Source organism: Sminthopsis crassicaudata, chromosome 1 (assembly GCF_048593235.1).
Source record: "Sminthopsis crassicaudata isolate SCR6 chromosome 1, ASM4859323v1, whole genome shotgun sequence".
NCBI lineage: Eukaryota > Metazoa > Chordata > Mammalia > Dasyuromorphia > Dasyuridae > Sminthopsis > Sminthopsis crassicaudata.
The window spans coordinates 675259331-675274625 of NC_133617.1; the positions used below are offsets into that span (position 1 = coordinate 675259331).

The 15295-nt window shown below is 41.6% G+C and overlaps 1 protein-coding gene across 4 annotated transcripts in view; it reads right to left on the reverse strand.

The window, feature by feature from the left end:
* The window catches only part of SFMBT1 (Scm like with four mbt domains 1), a 151995-nt gene extending 142305 nt beyond the window's left edge, over window positions 1-9690 (reverse strand). Inside the window, exons 1-2 of one of the 4 annotated variants that reach the window (XM_074283526.1) lie at window positions 7045-7739; window positions 200-268 (exon numbers count right to left, since the gene is read on the reverse strand). The gene's annotated coding sequence lies outside the window, so the exon portion shown is untranslated. Of the gene's footprint in view, window positions 1-199; window positions 269-7044; window positions 7740-8162; window positions 8337-9571 lie in introns of those variants that run through there. The other 3 variants (XM_074283528.1, XM_074283525.1, XM_074283527.1) reach the window with 3 other exon arrangements.
* Window positions 9691-15295: the final 5605 nt, after the last annotated feature.

Consider the following 15295-nt stretch of genomic DNA (forward strand, 5'->3'; position numbering starts at 1 on the left):
AGAGGAGAGGAAGAAAGGGAAGGAGAAACATTTGGAACAGAAGGTTTTTCACAGGTGAATGTTGAAAACTCTTTTTTGCATGTATTTAAAAAACAGAAAACTATTATTAAAAAAATAACTACATCATTTGCATTAAACTGGCCTTGAAATATAAAATCAAGTCAGTATTTCCTTTGATTACATATTCTAAGATACTTACCAATTTAAAGCATTTGTTTCTCCTCGGGACATCTGTCCAGTGTTAACTCATGCCTTATTCCCCTTAATTCTATTAAGAGATAAAGAATTCTAATATAACAGTTTTGCCTTAAGTATACTAAAAGGCTTAGTATGAAATAAACCCATCTACAGTAAAACAATTCAAATTTTTCATTTTCTTCAAGACCATTTTAGTTCAAAACACTTGTTTACTACACACACACACACACACACACACACACACACACACACACACACCCCACACCCTTCACCCTGGAAAGAATATCTAACCCACATTTTGTTGTTTGTTTTTGCTTTTTTTAAGCTGCCTTTTCAGTAACTATAAAAATTGTTTATCTTTGACATTTTTTTAAACATTATCAGTGATAAACCAGGAATGTAAACAAAATTAATAAAGTCCAGAAGGTGGAATAAGATCAAAGAATATAACAACCACTACATTAATGGCATCAAATCTTGTCATAATAATCTTATGTACTACTTCCAAAGACATTTGCAAATTCTACCTTCAGTTAGGAAGCCTGGGAAACATAACACTGACAGTTTTAAGAACAGAACACATAATAAGCAAAGACAGCCATTCTAGCTTCTTGACATTTAGTGTCAATTCTCTAAGATCTGTATGTTAATACTAGTAAAAAGGCAGCCCCCAAAGTATTTTGGTTAAAAATGGAATATACAATGTGTCTACTATACTTTTTCTAGCTGGCAACAGTATTATACATAGTGAGAGAAAAGATTCAAAATGCAGTATACTAACGTACCACAATGTATTTTAAAATGTACTATAGTATTATAAAAATACAAGTCATGAGAAAAATTTAAAGGACTTCAACTATAGGAAAAAAACTAATTCTAAAATTAATCTTATAAAAAAATGGTTATAAAATGCATACCTCCGGTCTAATTATAAAAATGTGTCACATTGCTTAATTCTTAATCTTTTATTAAAATGTTTCTTTCTTTGTATGTTTGGTCTAATACTTGACTTCAGATATTAAAACTATAAATACTCGCTTGGTATGTAAAGATTTTGTTTTCTATTAACAAAATTATGCCAATGAAATCTGATATTCCTTTACTTATCTAACAAATTTATTTTGAAGAAAGTGCTTTGCAGATTACAATGTGCTTTTTTAAAAAAGCTAATCAGAAAATATCTAGAAAAATTTCAACTATTTAGAACCCTTATAAAATAAATCATCCTTTCTAATTCCATTTTTCAAATGACTTAAGAATTTACTGTCCCAGAGAAAGGACTGTAAGGGACTGAATGTGGATAACAACATAGTCTTTTCACTCTTTTTGTTGTTGTTTGCTTGCATTTTGTTTCCTCTCTCATTTTTTTTCCTTTTTGATGTGATTTTTCTTGTGCAGCACGATAATTGTGGAAATATGTATAGAAGAAATGCACATGTTTAACATATTGGATTACTTGCCATCAGGGGAGAGAGTGAGGGGAAAAAATTTGGAACACAAGGTTTTGCAAGGGTGAATGTTGAAAATTTTCTAAGCATATGTTTTGAAGATTAAAAAAATTTAATAATAAAAAAAATTTACTATCTCCTTTAGAGACTAAAACTTGGAAATCTCTAAAATGTATCACATATTTTCATGACTTTTTAAAAGGGTTAGTGAATACAGTTTGGCCTTTTCTTTATGATTCAGGAAGATTACTTGTCAGAGTTATTTGTTCATATATAATTAAAATAGATGTCCTCAAAGGTATATTATAGTCCAACTCTGAGATTCTATCATTATTATACAAACATCAATTTCTTTAACCTATTGTGATACACTATATACTGTAAGAATTTATTGAGCTATAAAATGGCCCAAGACTGCTGCTTTTGGGGGGCTACTACTTATAGTTTTTTACTCTGCTCCCTGCTTTTAGGCTTTAGCTGTCAATGTGTTTGCTCATAACAATCCTGCTTCTAATTTGCCACAATGGAATTGAAAACCAAATCAAGCTTCTAAGCTGTAAGTAAATAGGCCTTCACACAGTAAAATGAATGTCAGGCCTGGAATCAAAAAAAACCCAGTTCAATTTCAGTCTCAGACATTAGCTCTTTGACCCTGGGCAAGTCACTTAACCCTGGGTGTCTTAATTTCCTCACCTGTAAAATGAGCTGGAGAAGGAAATGGTAAATCATACCTGTATCTCTGCCAAGAAAATACAGAATTGGAATGAAGAGTTTGTTATAGCTGAAAAAACTGAACAAAAAGTAAAATTGAGTGAAGGCCACACATGGACTTTGTGACAAATATTTTGAATGACTGGAAAGGTCTGTTTGACTCACTTTCTGGTCTCTGAGCTGAACTCCCAATAGATGGATTTTCTGGATAGCTGGCGTACTACTAGACTGATATTAATACTCCCAAATAAATTATTTTAACACCAATCCCATAGTAAAAATTTCAATGTTAATTTAACAGTAGAAAGGGGTCAAAATATTATAATCTCTATCTCAAGATATGATTTTAATATACTATATTTTGTTTTTAAAAGGGGAAAGTACATTCTATAATAACCAGTTCTCAAAATGTGGTCCAGGAATTCCCTTGGGTCAAATTATACTTTTATTATAATACTAATTTTTAATACAGTAAATAGCAATAGATAAGCTCTTCTGAGAATGTCTGAAAAGTGTAATGGTAAAACCAACAGATTTGAGAACTACTGACCTATAAGAACATTGGCAAAATTTAAGAAGAAAAACACTAGTCTAATCAGAGCAATGTCACAAAGAATACACATGAAAAATGTAAATAAAAAGTGAGCAGTAAAATTCATGTACTGGTTCAGCAGCAAAATATGTTGACACCTTAACACCCCTTTAAAAACTGCTAAATTACTCAGCTTTTTGTGTCATCTTGTTATCTTATGACTTCTGCTTTAATGGGATACACACATATAATCTCATTGGATAATAAATACTTCCAAAAGCACTGCTCATTAAAAGTCACAGTTCGAATATGAAACAGGAAATCTTCCCTGTCCCTCCCCCAAGATTTATTATATTGCTTCATAACTCCAAAACATAAATGGAGCAAATTACCTTTCTTACAAACTGAGATACAAAACTGAAACAGCAAAATATTAAAAAGCCATCAATGCCACCTTCCAATTAAACCTCCTAGAGATCAATGTACAAAACAACCACCTCTGTAGGAGCTGCTCCACTGAGGACCTAACTGGAACTGGCCAAGTGAGGAAGATAGCTTTTTTTTTTCCCCCCTTTTCTTTTCTTTTCCTTCCCTCCCCCCTGTCCACAAAGGGTGTCATATCCTTAAACCATACCTTAAACCAAAATCACTCTGGCTTTCATGGACTGGCCAACAAAAAGTCCCAGACCAAGCCCTGGTCACATTTTGGGCCAGGCTTGGCTCAAAATGAATGTAATAGCAATTGTTCTATTTGGAACAGAAACCCTGAGGGTTTTCTCTCCCAGATTGATTTTTTTTTTTCTTTTGACTAAGTAAATAAGACCATAACCTGCTTTATTTCTTACTTAGCTTAAATTACTGTTTGAATGTTGCCTCAGTCAAACTGAGATCTGTTAAAGATCTTAATTTTAAAAGGTCAAGGCTTCCCACTTCATCTATGGTAGTCTCCAGTCACTCTGATCTATACCTTGCCACTGGACCGAAGCTGCCTCTAGAGGAGAAAGTGAGGTTGGTAACTTTGCACAGCTCTCCCCCACTTAAATCCAAATTATCTGCATATCAAAGCATCATCTCCCAGATGTCCTGGTTGTCTTTCAGAAGGAAGGACAAACAACAGAGATCAATGAAAATACCTTAAATAGTGCCAAAAACATTATGGTCACTCAACTATAATAACACAATATCAACATAACATTTTTTTTAAATACTGCAGACACATAGCTAATGTTATTTTTTTTAATCTGAAAGGTTGAATAAAATTATAAAAATAAAATCTCAAATAATTGTAAATCAGAATGAAAATAAGATTCCATTATAGCCTGATTTAATCATATACTTACAATACTGCAGTAACCAAAAGATTTTTAACAAAGGTTTAGCATGCAAACTTTTTTATAAGATATGCCATGTTCTTAGTCCCTATTCCCTCCCCAAATTCTTAATATTTTGGCTCTTCCATATTTAAAAAACTTGACCACATAAAGTACTATTCCAGGAAAAAACAGTATCAGAGCAAGATCAGTAGAGATGCATTAACCTCCCATTCCCCAAAGTGTAATTGTTCCAAGTCTCCCAGGCAACCAGAAATCCCAAGGTTTTGCCTAATTTAGCAAGTGTATGCATTCACTTAAAACATTTTGTCTGGCTCTGAGAAAATCCTGTTAAACAACGAATGTTAATGAAATTACAAATTACTGATGAAAAATCTTATGGTAGAAAAATTGAACTTTTTATAGATTTCCTGGTATTTTTCTTTAATTATCTCATTTAGATTACTCTCATTACCCTGCCTTAAAAAATAAATAATTCACCAGTGACCAGTTAAATGACACAGGGAAATGTTAAAGGAAATACAATAAAGCAAGCAGTAATTACAAAATAAAAAATTAATGATTACTTAGCATCAAAAATCTCTGGATATAATTTGCAGATTATTTACCATTTATTGTTTATTTCTATGAAAATGGGTTACCATATTACAGCAGCAGGTTCACATAAGTTTGAACAGTTGAACTTTTTCTATACATTCTATTTTTCTATTTCTGCTAAATTAAACTATCCCCATTTTCACTATAACAAGATTGTTATCAAGGAAGGGTAACATAACCTTATAAATGTGAAACAAGAAGTATCCCCAGCATTTAACAATGAACTGAATGATGTGGACTTGATAAAAAATGTGTTGAATCAGCAACAAAAAAAATCAACATAAGAGGACACATTAGAAAAAAAAAAATCACAATACTTCCTGTATACATTTTATCAGTTCCCATTTTACACACTTTAGCTTTTGTGAAGAACTTTCAAAACATTGAATAATTCTTAAAGAATCAGTTAACACAACAAGCATTAGGAAATCAATGACATAAAAAAGGAAGAATAAGTGATCAATAATTAGTAAGTCATCACTAATCCTGGGGTTACTCAGTATATGGAAATTCATTTAGGAAAATTAAGGAAAATAATTCTCATGAGAAAACAGCAATTTCTACCATCTCTGCTTTTTTTTTTTTTAATGTTGGCAACAACAAATGAATAGTTCAGATAAATACAACAAATTTGTCTAAACCAATATTTTGCACTCCTTTTTTAAACAATAAATCTGAGTCCATTTTTACCTGGACATTTCTTAACGAGTCATAAGTTTTATGAAGTGATTCAACTAATGAACTTAAATTTGTTTCTTTGGAGATCTAATGATTTATCTAATGTCTACAAATAAACAGAAAGAAACACTGTGGTAGAATTCCCAGTTACCACAGGTTCACATGCTAACTATAAAGGAAAATGGGCTCAAATTCAGTAAATGTCATTAAAGAACAACTGGTACCACCACATTATAAAGGTCACAATTTTCTAAATGTTCTGATAATAAAAACCATAAGGAAAATAATAAAAGCAACAAACTATGAGGCCCATATCTCCCCCCAACTCTAGACAATACTGTGTTTTAATGAAGGTGAATACATTTCATAAAGGAGTCTCATGAAATACACTTGACACTCAATCCTCTAAAAAGAAGAACTAGACTAAACAGACCCAGAAGGGTAGTTAGTGTCCAAGTTGGGGCTCTATGTCTCCATTACTGGTTCACCATTCTCTCTCACACCATGCCCCTCCTATAGTGGAATTGTAAATAAAGTGAAGCCCATCGTCTACCTCTGACTCAGATGATTTAATATAGCATGAACATCATTGGCTCTATATTTGCCAAAGTGGTCTCATAATGATATATGTTTCAAATTCAAATTCCAGGTAGATTATATGTTAGTAATTAACCATTTTTAGGCATTTTACTGTCCTTAAAAAAAAAAAAAAAAAAAAGAGGCGGTTCTCTTACCACAGCCATGAAAGCAAGTTATGACCTATTAAAATTCTGTCCAATGGGATGTCAGATTTAAGAGCTAACAGAATTTACATTATGCCTTTTAAAATCTCTGATGACAATTACTTGGTTATCCAAAAATATAACCTCTTGGGACTATTAAGCATCCATCGAATCTAGGGACACCTGTGGGACCATAACCTTACAGTGTTAATACTGCTCTTTGTTTAACGACATGTATTCTTTTCCTCCCCTACTACAGTCTCTCCTTCCCTATTTCACTCAATCTGCCTGCGGCCCTTGTGGTTCCTTATTACTTGAACAGCTAACACTTGGTGGAATAGATTCTTTTAGGGAACACGTTTCTACTCAGACATAATCATTTTAGTTTTTATGTTGTTGTTGTTTTGTTTTGTTTTGTTTTAAACATATTCAGAAAAACAAGAAACCCAAAATCCAGGTTCTTGGCTTCCCGGGATGCCCAGCCCTCTTTCATGACCTCCTTTCCAACCAATCAAAAATATGACTTGAAGAGCAACAGCCTCTAAAGAGTAATGGAGCCCTTTAGGTGAAAACGTAACTCCTGAATGCACCGATATTCCGGGCTCGACGCCACCCGAGAGGACGGAGAAGCAGAGCAGCTGTCACCCAGCCAGAGTAGGGCCAGCTCTGGGGGACGCCCGCTTCCCGGCTGCCGGGGGTGGGGGTGGGGATGGGGGGGGAGAAGAGAGGTGCCCGCAGCAGCGTCACATCCAAGCAGGGAAGAAGGGCCGGGGCTCAAGTGACAATCTGGGGAGGCCGGGGGCTACTGGCCGCGGGGCCAGGATTACCTTCAGGCCTTTCCCTAGCCGCAGTCGCTGTCCCGCACCGAAGCGGTCTCGCCGCCGCCGCCGCTCCTGGCGCCGTGCTCGCAGCCTGGTACGCCTCTGGGCCCCCGGGCTCGGGCAGACCTTGGCCACCAGCCGGTGGGAAACCGGCCGCTCCACGCCACCAGAAGGAGATCACGGGCCTCCGCCGGCGGCCGGCGGGCTTCTCCCGACTGCGCCGGGCCAGGGCTGGAGAAGGCACAGAAGCGCCGGGAGCGCGGGCAGAGGTCTGGCAGTGCCCGCAGCGCCCTGGGAGGGGAAGAGGAAGGCGGGGGGAGCGCCCGGTACCAGAGACGCAACTCCCCGCAGCTCAGGAGGATGGGGGCCGCGGCGCGGGGTGCAAAGGTGCAGGGAGGGCAACTTGTGCCGCGGCCGCAGCGGGAGGAGCTGAACCGAGGAGCGCGGTACCCCTACACCCAGGTGCCAGAAAGGAGCCCAGTCACTACTCCCCTACCATTCCAGAGCGCCCGACACTTTTCTTTTCCCTGCGCGGCCCGCCCCAGACCCCCCAGCAGAGGGCTGGGCCGCTAGGTGCAGCAGAAAGATCCGGGGGCCCGGAGGCGCGGGCTGAAAGCAGCGGGAGCTGGGGAGCGCCCGTCGCTTTTCCGCCACCATCGCGGCCCCAGCGGGGGTCGGGGCCCGGCTCGGGCTAGGGCTCGGAGCGACTGCGGGGGCCGCGCGCCGAGAGCATCCCGGGCTGGCGCGCGCGCGCGCGCTCGCGCGGCGCTCCCGTGTTCTCCCCCTCCCCCCGGGCGGGCTCCTTCCTCCCCCCTCCTCCCCAAGCGCCGCGGTCCCTTTCCCCAACGTTCGGGCCGCTAGTGCGCGCCTCCCCGCGCGCCACTCCGCCCGCTGGTTGGCGCCTCCGCCCGCGCTCCCGCCTCGCGCCCGCTCCCGCCCTTTGATTTTCCTCAGCAAAGTTGAGGGGGTGGGAGAGGGGGCTGGCCGGCGGCCCGGTCCCTAGCTGGTGGCCCCCGGTCCCCGGCGCAGCTCTCGGCGTGCGGCCCCCCGCGCCGCCGCCCCCCTCAGGCCGCCTCGGGAGCCCGCCGGGCGGTAAGGCCCAGCAGCGGCGGCCCCGCTCTTACCTGCCGGGAGTTGTTGGGTTTTTCTTTTTCTTTCTTCCTGCCTGCCTCCCCGCTCCGGGCCGGCTCGCGGCTCTCCTTCCTGCTGGGCGGGGAGGCGCGGAGCCGGGCGGGCGGCCGGGCCGGGCTGGGCTGCGCGGCGAGCGCGGCGCTGCTCTCCCCTCCCCGCCCCCTCCCTCCACCCCGCGCTCCGGCGGTGGTGGCGGCGGCGGCGGCGCTCCGCTCTCCGCCTCATTCCAATATGGCACAGCCGCGCAAGGCGCATGCGCCCGCCGCCCCTCCGGCTCCCCCCACCCCATTCCCCCCCGCGCCGGCTCCCCGGTTCTAGCCGCCCTCGCCCCCAGCATTGCTCATCACTCGCCCTCGAATGGGTCTCTGCCCCGGCCTCGGCCTTCCCCCCTGCCACGTGCGCCGGGGCCGGCTTTGCACCCCGGGACTGGAACTCGCCGCCCCCCGCGGACCACCTCCTATGTCCCCGCGCACATTGGCCCCGCAGTACGCGAGTGGGGACGCTCCGGGACATAGAATGGACACGCGGTCCTCTCTTTATTTTCATTTATTTATTTTTGAGGTTTTCTCTTCGTTTGTCCTTAGGAACAGCCAACAAGCCACTCCAGGTGCTGGTGCCACCGCGCCCGCTCCCCGAAACCCACCAGCTGGCCGGGACTCGCCGCTGCCTGGAACGGCGCCGCACTCGGCGTCCCTTGGAAGCCCTGGCCCACCAAGTATCGAGGTGCCCCACCCTCCGAGTTTGAGAAAGTTGGGCTGAGGGGCACCGACAGATGCCCGGGGCGAAGCTGACGGGAATGGAGGCGGGCAATTCCCCCGTGGGAGCCATCACCATTCCAAGCCCCCTCCCTCAGCGAATGACGAATCAAACCCCACGGAAGACGGCGCGCCCGGCAGTCTCTCGCTCTTTACAGTGGGCCCCCGGAGGCCGCGCATCTCCCTCGGTCAGAGGGGAGAAAGAGCGGTTCCAAATGGTGGCGAGACACGGGCTATCTGGGCTGGAGCCCGACGGGCCGCAGTGCGGGCGCACGCAAGAGGCGCGCGGCTCCTTCTTTTCCTCGGAGGGGCTGGAGCTAGCAGAGCAGAGCAGAGCCCCTGAAATCCCCGCTTTCGCTGTCCGGAGCCCGAGCCGCCGCAAAGAAAGCCACTGCTCCCCCGAATCCCGGGAGCGCGGAGCCTGCTGGGGCCGCACCTCCCCGAGGGAGCCGAGTGGAGCGCGCTCGAAAGCTTTGGGTTGGCCCCATGTTCCCAGGCCTGCCCGGAGGCCCCCAATCCCCCAATGCCAACCATCCCTGCAGGCACGCCCAAGACCCTAGCCCCAGCTTTGGGAAAGCCATCGCTGACCAGCCCGCTTGCGCGCCAAATTGGGCTGCCCCCACCCAGTCTCAGGCCCGAGTGTTTACCGAGAGGAAGCTGGTCCGGACTCCTCTGCTGGGTTAGCGGGTGTCAGCGCCAGGGCGAGGGACTGGGTGGCGCGAAGAGACTGCGCTGCCGCCTCCCCTCCCCGTTTCTCTTTTGAGGTCCCAACTCCCCCTCGGGGAAGCCCGCTGACCAAAGCCGGGCCTGGGACTGGGCGGTGCAGAAGAGCCGGGCGTCTCGGGAGGCTGGAAAATCCAGTGATGGAGAGACACCCCACACACTTTTCTCTCCGCAGGCGAAACCAGTAATGTCACTCATGTAGGTGAAAACCCAATTTTCCATAATAGAGAGAATGGGTTTACAAAAAGGATTCCGGGTTCCACACAAAGCCCCTCGGAGAATTTAACGCAAGTTTGATTCACATAGTCATGGGAGGGAAAGGTCACACTTTTTAACTTCTGCCACCTGGTCACGGCTCTCTCTTTCAAATTGCTGGAGCACTAAATTTACATCTGAAAGAAAAAGTCCTTAGGTTTCTCTGGATGACAAGTATGTTTTAAAAGGGGCTCAGACCACAACTTTTCTCATTCTTTTACCTGTTCTTTCCTCTGCAATAATTACTACGTAGGGGTCAAAAAAGATATAAGGAGAGTAACTGCTTAATTTCAAAATCACAGACTATTAGAGTCGGAGACCAAAATTTTACAGCTGAAACCTAGAAGAAAAAAAAAAAAAAAGATTTTGCCCAAAATCACACCCAACGACTTAAGAGCCAGAACTGGAACCCAAGCTTTCTAAGACCCAGACTATTTCTATCCTCCCACTTAGGTCATGGATTTTGCCAGAAATGAAATTAAGTGTGATGACCAGCAAAATTGGGTCTCAGAAATAAACCAACAAACGATGAGGACACTTCCATGTGCCTAAGTCTGTGCTGAACAATGTAGGAAATGGGAAGAAAGTCTAATGAATTGGATACTTTCTTAGATACACTCAAGATGTATGTAACAGTCTTGTTGTCATAATCTTTTGCGTCTAGGGTTGCCATTTTCCCCACCATGCAGTGGCCAAAATCCAGCCTGAAAAAAAAGGGAGGGGGATTGAGGAGAAGGATGTTCAGGAACGAGGAAAGTCAGCATATCATATTCCTGCCTAACTGGGTCCAATCCCAGCTGGTCTTTGTGGTCTGGGAGATATTCCAGCAAATTTCAGTCATCTGGATCATTTCCCTGCTTTCAAGAAAGACAAAGGCTCGGAAATAAGTATTACCTTTGTACCTAAAGATTTTAAGGGGAAGGCATTCCATATTTCCTTCATAATCTATTTCTTTGAGGATCTAGAAAATTCTTTGTAGTTATTCTGAATTCTTGCTATTCTTCAATTTTCTTTCTCCTCTTTTAGCCTTTAGAAGAGATAGGAAATAACTGCATAACTGGCTTTTCATCCCCTGGGGGCAGAGGGGAGAGCAAAAAAAAAAAAAAAAACCCAAGCACCAAAAAACAAAAACTTTAATAAATATAGTCAAAGTAAACAAATTTCCATATTGGCCATATCCAAAATTATGCATCTAATTCTATATGTTTAGTCAATTATCTATCAAAAGTTGGGTGATATTCCTTATTACAGGTCTTCTGGAATCATGGTTGATTAGCTCTTTCAAACTTGTTTATTTTTAGAATGCAACACATATTGTTCTAGTTCTGCTCTCTTCAGTCTGCAATAGTTCATATAAGTTTTCCCAAGTTTCTCTGAAACTGAGTTTTTCATTTCCTATATCACATTCATTTGCCATAATTTTTCATACATTTCTTAATTCATGGACACCTCATTAATTCCTACCAGTTATTTACTACTATACAAAGACCTGCTATAAATATATTTATAAAGGGTTTTTTTCCTCTTCTGTCTTCTTGGTGTGTAGACCTAGAATTAATGGCCTACTATCAGTGAGTCAAAGAGATATACCCAGTACTGTTGGGGGCATGTTTCCAATGCTTTCCAGAACTGCTAAACCAAAATCCACAGCTCTACCAACAGTGTATCAACATACCTATTTTCTGCAACCCATCCTTTTTTTTTTTTTTTTTTTTTTTTTTACTATTTTTCACCTTTGCCGATTAGATGAGTACAAGGTAGAGTCTCAGAAATGCTTTCATTTTTTGTTCCTCTATTAAGTCATTTGGAGCATTTTCCCTCCCACATGGCTAAAGATAACTTGGATTTCTTGAAAATTGTCTATATATTTTAATTGTCCATCAATTGGAAAAATGACTTTTCACAAATTTTTGAATTTCTCCCCTGCCTTAGGAAATGTAAAAAAAGATTTCTTTCCTTCCAAGCCACTTTGAATTGCATCCTACTTTCATCCAAGTAACTAATTGCTATTGATTACATTGTACTCTAAGATTTGTGAAGCATTTTACATACATTATCTCATTTGATTCTCACTAAAGCCTTGAGAGTAGCTGCTATTATTCTAATTTTACAAATGAAGGTTGAAAAAGGTAAATATCTTGTCCAAGATCATTCAGCTTGTACTTGTCAGAGGCTAGATTTGAATTCTGGTTTTCCTGACCTTAGCTCTACTACTTAGCTGTCTCTAGAAGTATGCTTAGTGAAAATCAATTCCAAGTAATCTAAGTGGAAGTGCAGGCATTTTCCTAGATCACTGGCTTCTGGGGAATTTTTTTCCTTATGTTTGTACAAAGTTTTTTGTTTTTTGTTTTATTTTGTTTTGCTTTCTTCAAACCAAAGAATGAATCATTATGTTCATTAGTTCCCTGTCAGCTTCCTGAGTCCAGAGGCTAGGGTTGTTTTTCATTTTAATTTCCATAGTAGGAGTTCAGGTTGCATGCTAGATCATTAATAAAAGTTCATTGAATTTAATCAATTTATGTGCCATAGCAATTTATTCTGAATTGGCCACAAGAGCTATCAGTAAGAATGCCAGAGGACTGAGCAGAACCAGCTCTTAGCAAATACAGAGAAGGATGATTCTGCATTCATCTGCACAGACTATGTGAAGTTTGTTCTATCACAGCTGCTCCATAACTGCTAGCAGGGTTCAAAGGATAGGCCAGTTACCCCCCTAAAAGAAAAGGGAGAAGATGAAAGAGTTCAAAAGATGCCTTCCCATTCTCCTATGTTACCAAGGAAAATGAAATATTTAAGAACTAGAAGATTGAGCTTCATGGAAAAAAGAGAAGCAAGATTTGAAGAGAATCCTGACCTGTGCCAGAAAGTTAGAAGGCCGAGTTGGATTCAGAAGAGAAAGAAAAGAAAAATAGTAATACTTAGAGCTAAGAAAGAAGTATGAATTGAAAACAGCTCTTTATCATCCAAGAAATGCTATGGCTCCATGGGGCCTTCTCAGAAAAAAATTGAAGTTTAAATCTGGAAGGGACCTTAGAAGCCATTGAGTCCAAACACATTTGTGGTCATATGTATGTAATATGTATATACACATATATGGATATATTATATTGCCCAAGGAAACACAGGTATGTATGTATACACATGTGTGTGCCCAAGAAAACACAGGCATACATATAAGTCTCAGAGAAATCAATGAGTGAGATTTGAACCCAAGTAAGTATATGTGAAACAATGCATCATCCCATAAGAATATAGTTTCCAAATTTTATATAGCATCATTCTTTCCTTTTTTACTAACAGCAACAACAACAAAATTATAACCCTACACTGTCATCAATAGGAATGAATGAAATCACACTAAGAAATATGAATATGGAGGGAAAAGAAGATTTGGAATAGCCATTGGAGAAAGTGAAATGGCTAATCAATTAGAAATACAAAGATTACTATGCCACAAACCCATTTGAGATTTTTTTTGTTGCTGTTCTGTCCAAATTCTTCATGACCCCTTTTGAGGTATTCTTGGCAAAAATACTGGAATGGATTGCCATTTCCTTTACCAGCTCATTTAGAGATGAGGAAATTGAGCAAAGCTAAGTGGCTTTCTCAGGGCCACATAGGTTTCTGGTCCTGGATTTGAATTCATGAAGATGAATCTTTGTAATTCTAACCCCAGTGTTCTAAGCCTACTTCACCACCCAGCTATCCACCATTTGAGATTAGATGATATAAATTTACAGTAGCCTCAGCACAATTGAAGACATCCTCCAATTCTATTCTTTAGTATTTGACAGCGGGAGGAATCAAAGAAAGCAGGGACAGGGTCCGGATATTTATGAGTGCCAGTAATACAAGGGAGCAGAGCATGTGAGAGTAGAAGACAATTTAAAGTTGAATTGGTTTACTAGAGTCAAGATCTGGAATGCAGGAGAATATAAACAGCACAGGTTGAAGATCTTGAAAAGTGCTGAAGATGGAGGGATTAGATGTCTAGGTGAGGGTGAATAGTATTAGGAGGTAGTAAGGTACAGAAATGGAATTATAGACGAGTATCAATTATGTAGAAGGTGAGGCTTGAGCTCAATCTTGAAAAATTAGGGATTCTGAAGTGAGAAAGGAAGAATATGGATAAGCAGCAGTAAGAAGATGTGTGGGGGGGACACAATTCTCTAGTGGAAATTGTACAAGGCTTAATAATTGCTCACTTAGTGAGTTACTAAATTTTATTGAATAGGGTAGTGACACAATTATAGGATTGTGGATTTCAAGATGGAGGGTATTTTTTCATTGATCTAGTCCAATCTTCTTTACTGTTGAGGAAACAGAAGTTAAGTTAGATGGAATCATTTGCCCAAGGAAACAGATAACTGGTAGTAACTGGATTTGAATGTAGGTGCTCTAACTTCAAATCTGTTCCAGGTGTGCAAATACACCTTTTATTTCAACTACAAATAGTTCGTCCTTTGTATCTTTGTATGCCTTAAGGACAGGACTGTTTTTCATTTTGTTTTTTTATCTCCAATGCTTCACAAAATGTGTTGTATATTGTATATGCTTAATAAATGGTTATTTGATTAATTTTTTAATTGTTATATGTAATTTTGTTTTGGGGATGGAGCACAAACAAAACTGCTTACTTCCAACTGATAGTGTGGATGGATCAGTGATGAAAGAACTTGGTGCTTTGGTATGACACAGGAAAACCCGGGTGGTCCCTTGTTCCCCACTTGGCCCATGACAGTGAGAGGTGGGGGTGAGGTGATTTATCAGATAAATTGAGATCTCGGTTTCCACAGATATCCCAAGACTTGTGGCAAATTATGTATTTTTGTAAGATTATTTTTTCCAAATTTTTCTTCCTCCTTCCCTTATCTCCCTCTTCCCCAAGACAGCAATATGTGCAATCCTTTAAAACATATTTCCATATTTGTCATGTTATTTATATCTCCCTTGAGAGATAAGGGAAGAAATTTCCCTTTTCCCCATAGTGTCAGCAAACTGGTCCCATGAGGCAACTAGAGCTGGGGTAACGATGAAGTTAGTGTACTTGAGTTTAGGTCCCTGGCTGCCTCTCTTAATATTTCTTCCCTGAATATAGATGATGGAATATCAATCTTGAGATGGATGTATCCAGATCTGGAGGTAACCTTGGGAGTTCAAAAAAGTCAGAGATCCTGGGTCCACTCATCAAAGATTCCTGATAGCAGAGGAAATTTCTGCATTGAGAAGGATATCAGTGACAGGGAGAGGGGCACAACTCTGGCCTGGTTTGTCAGAAAACATGGACCTGAAGAGAATTATTTGAACAATGCAGAGTAAAGGGAAAATGTAAAAGTGCCTATTCAGCAGTTCTGAAAAATATTTTGTTTTGTTTTGTGTATTGATACTTTTAA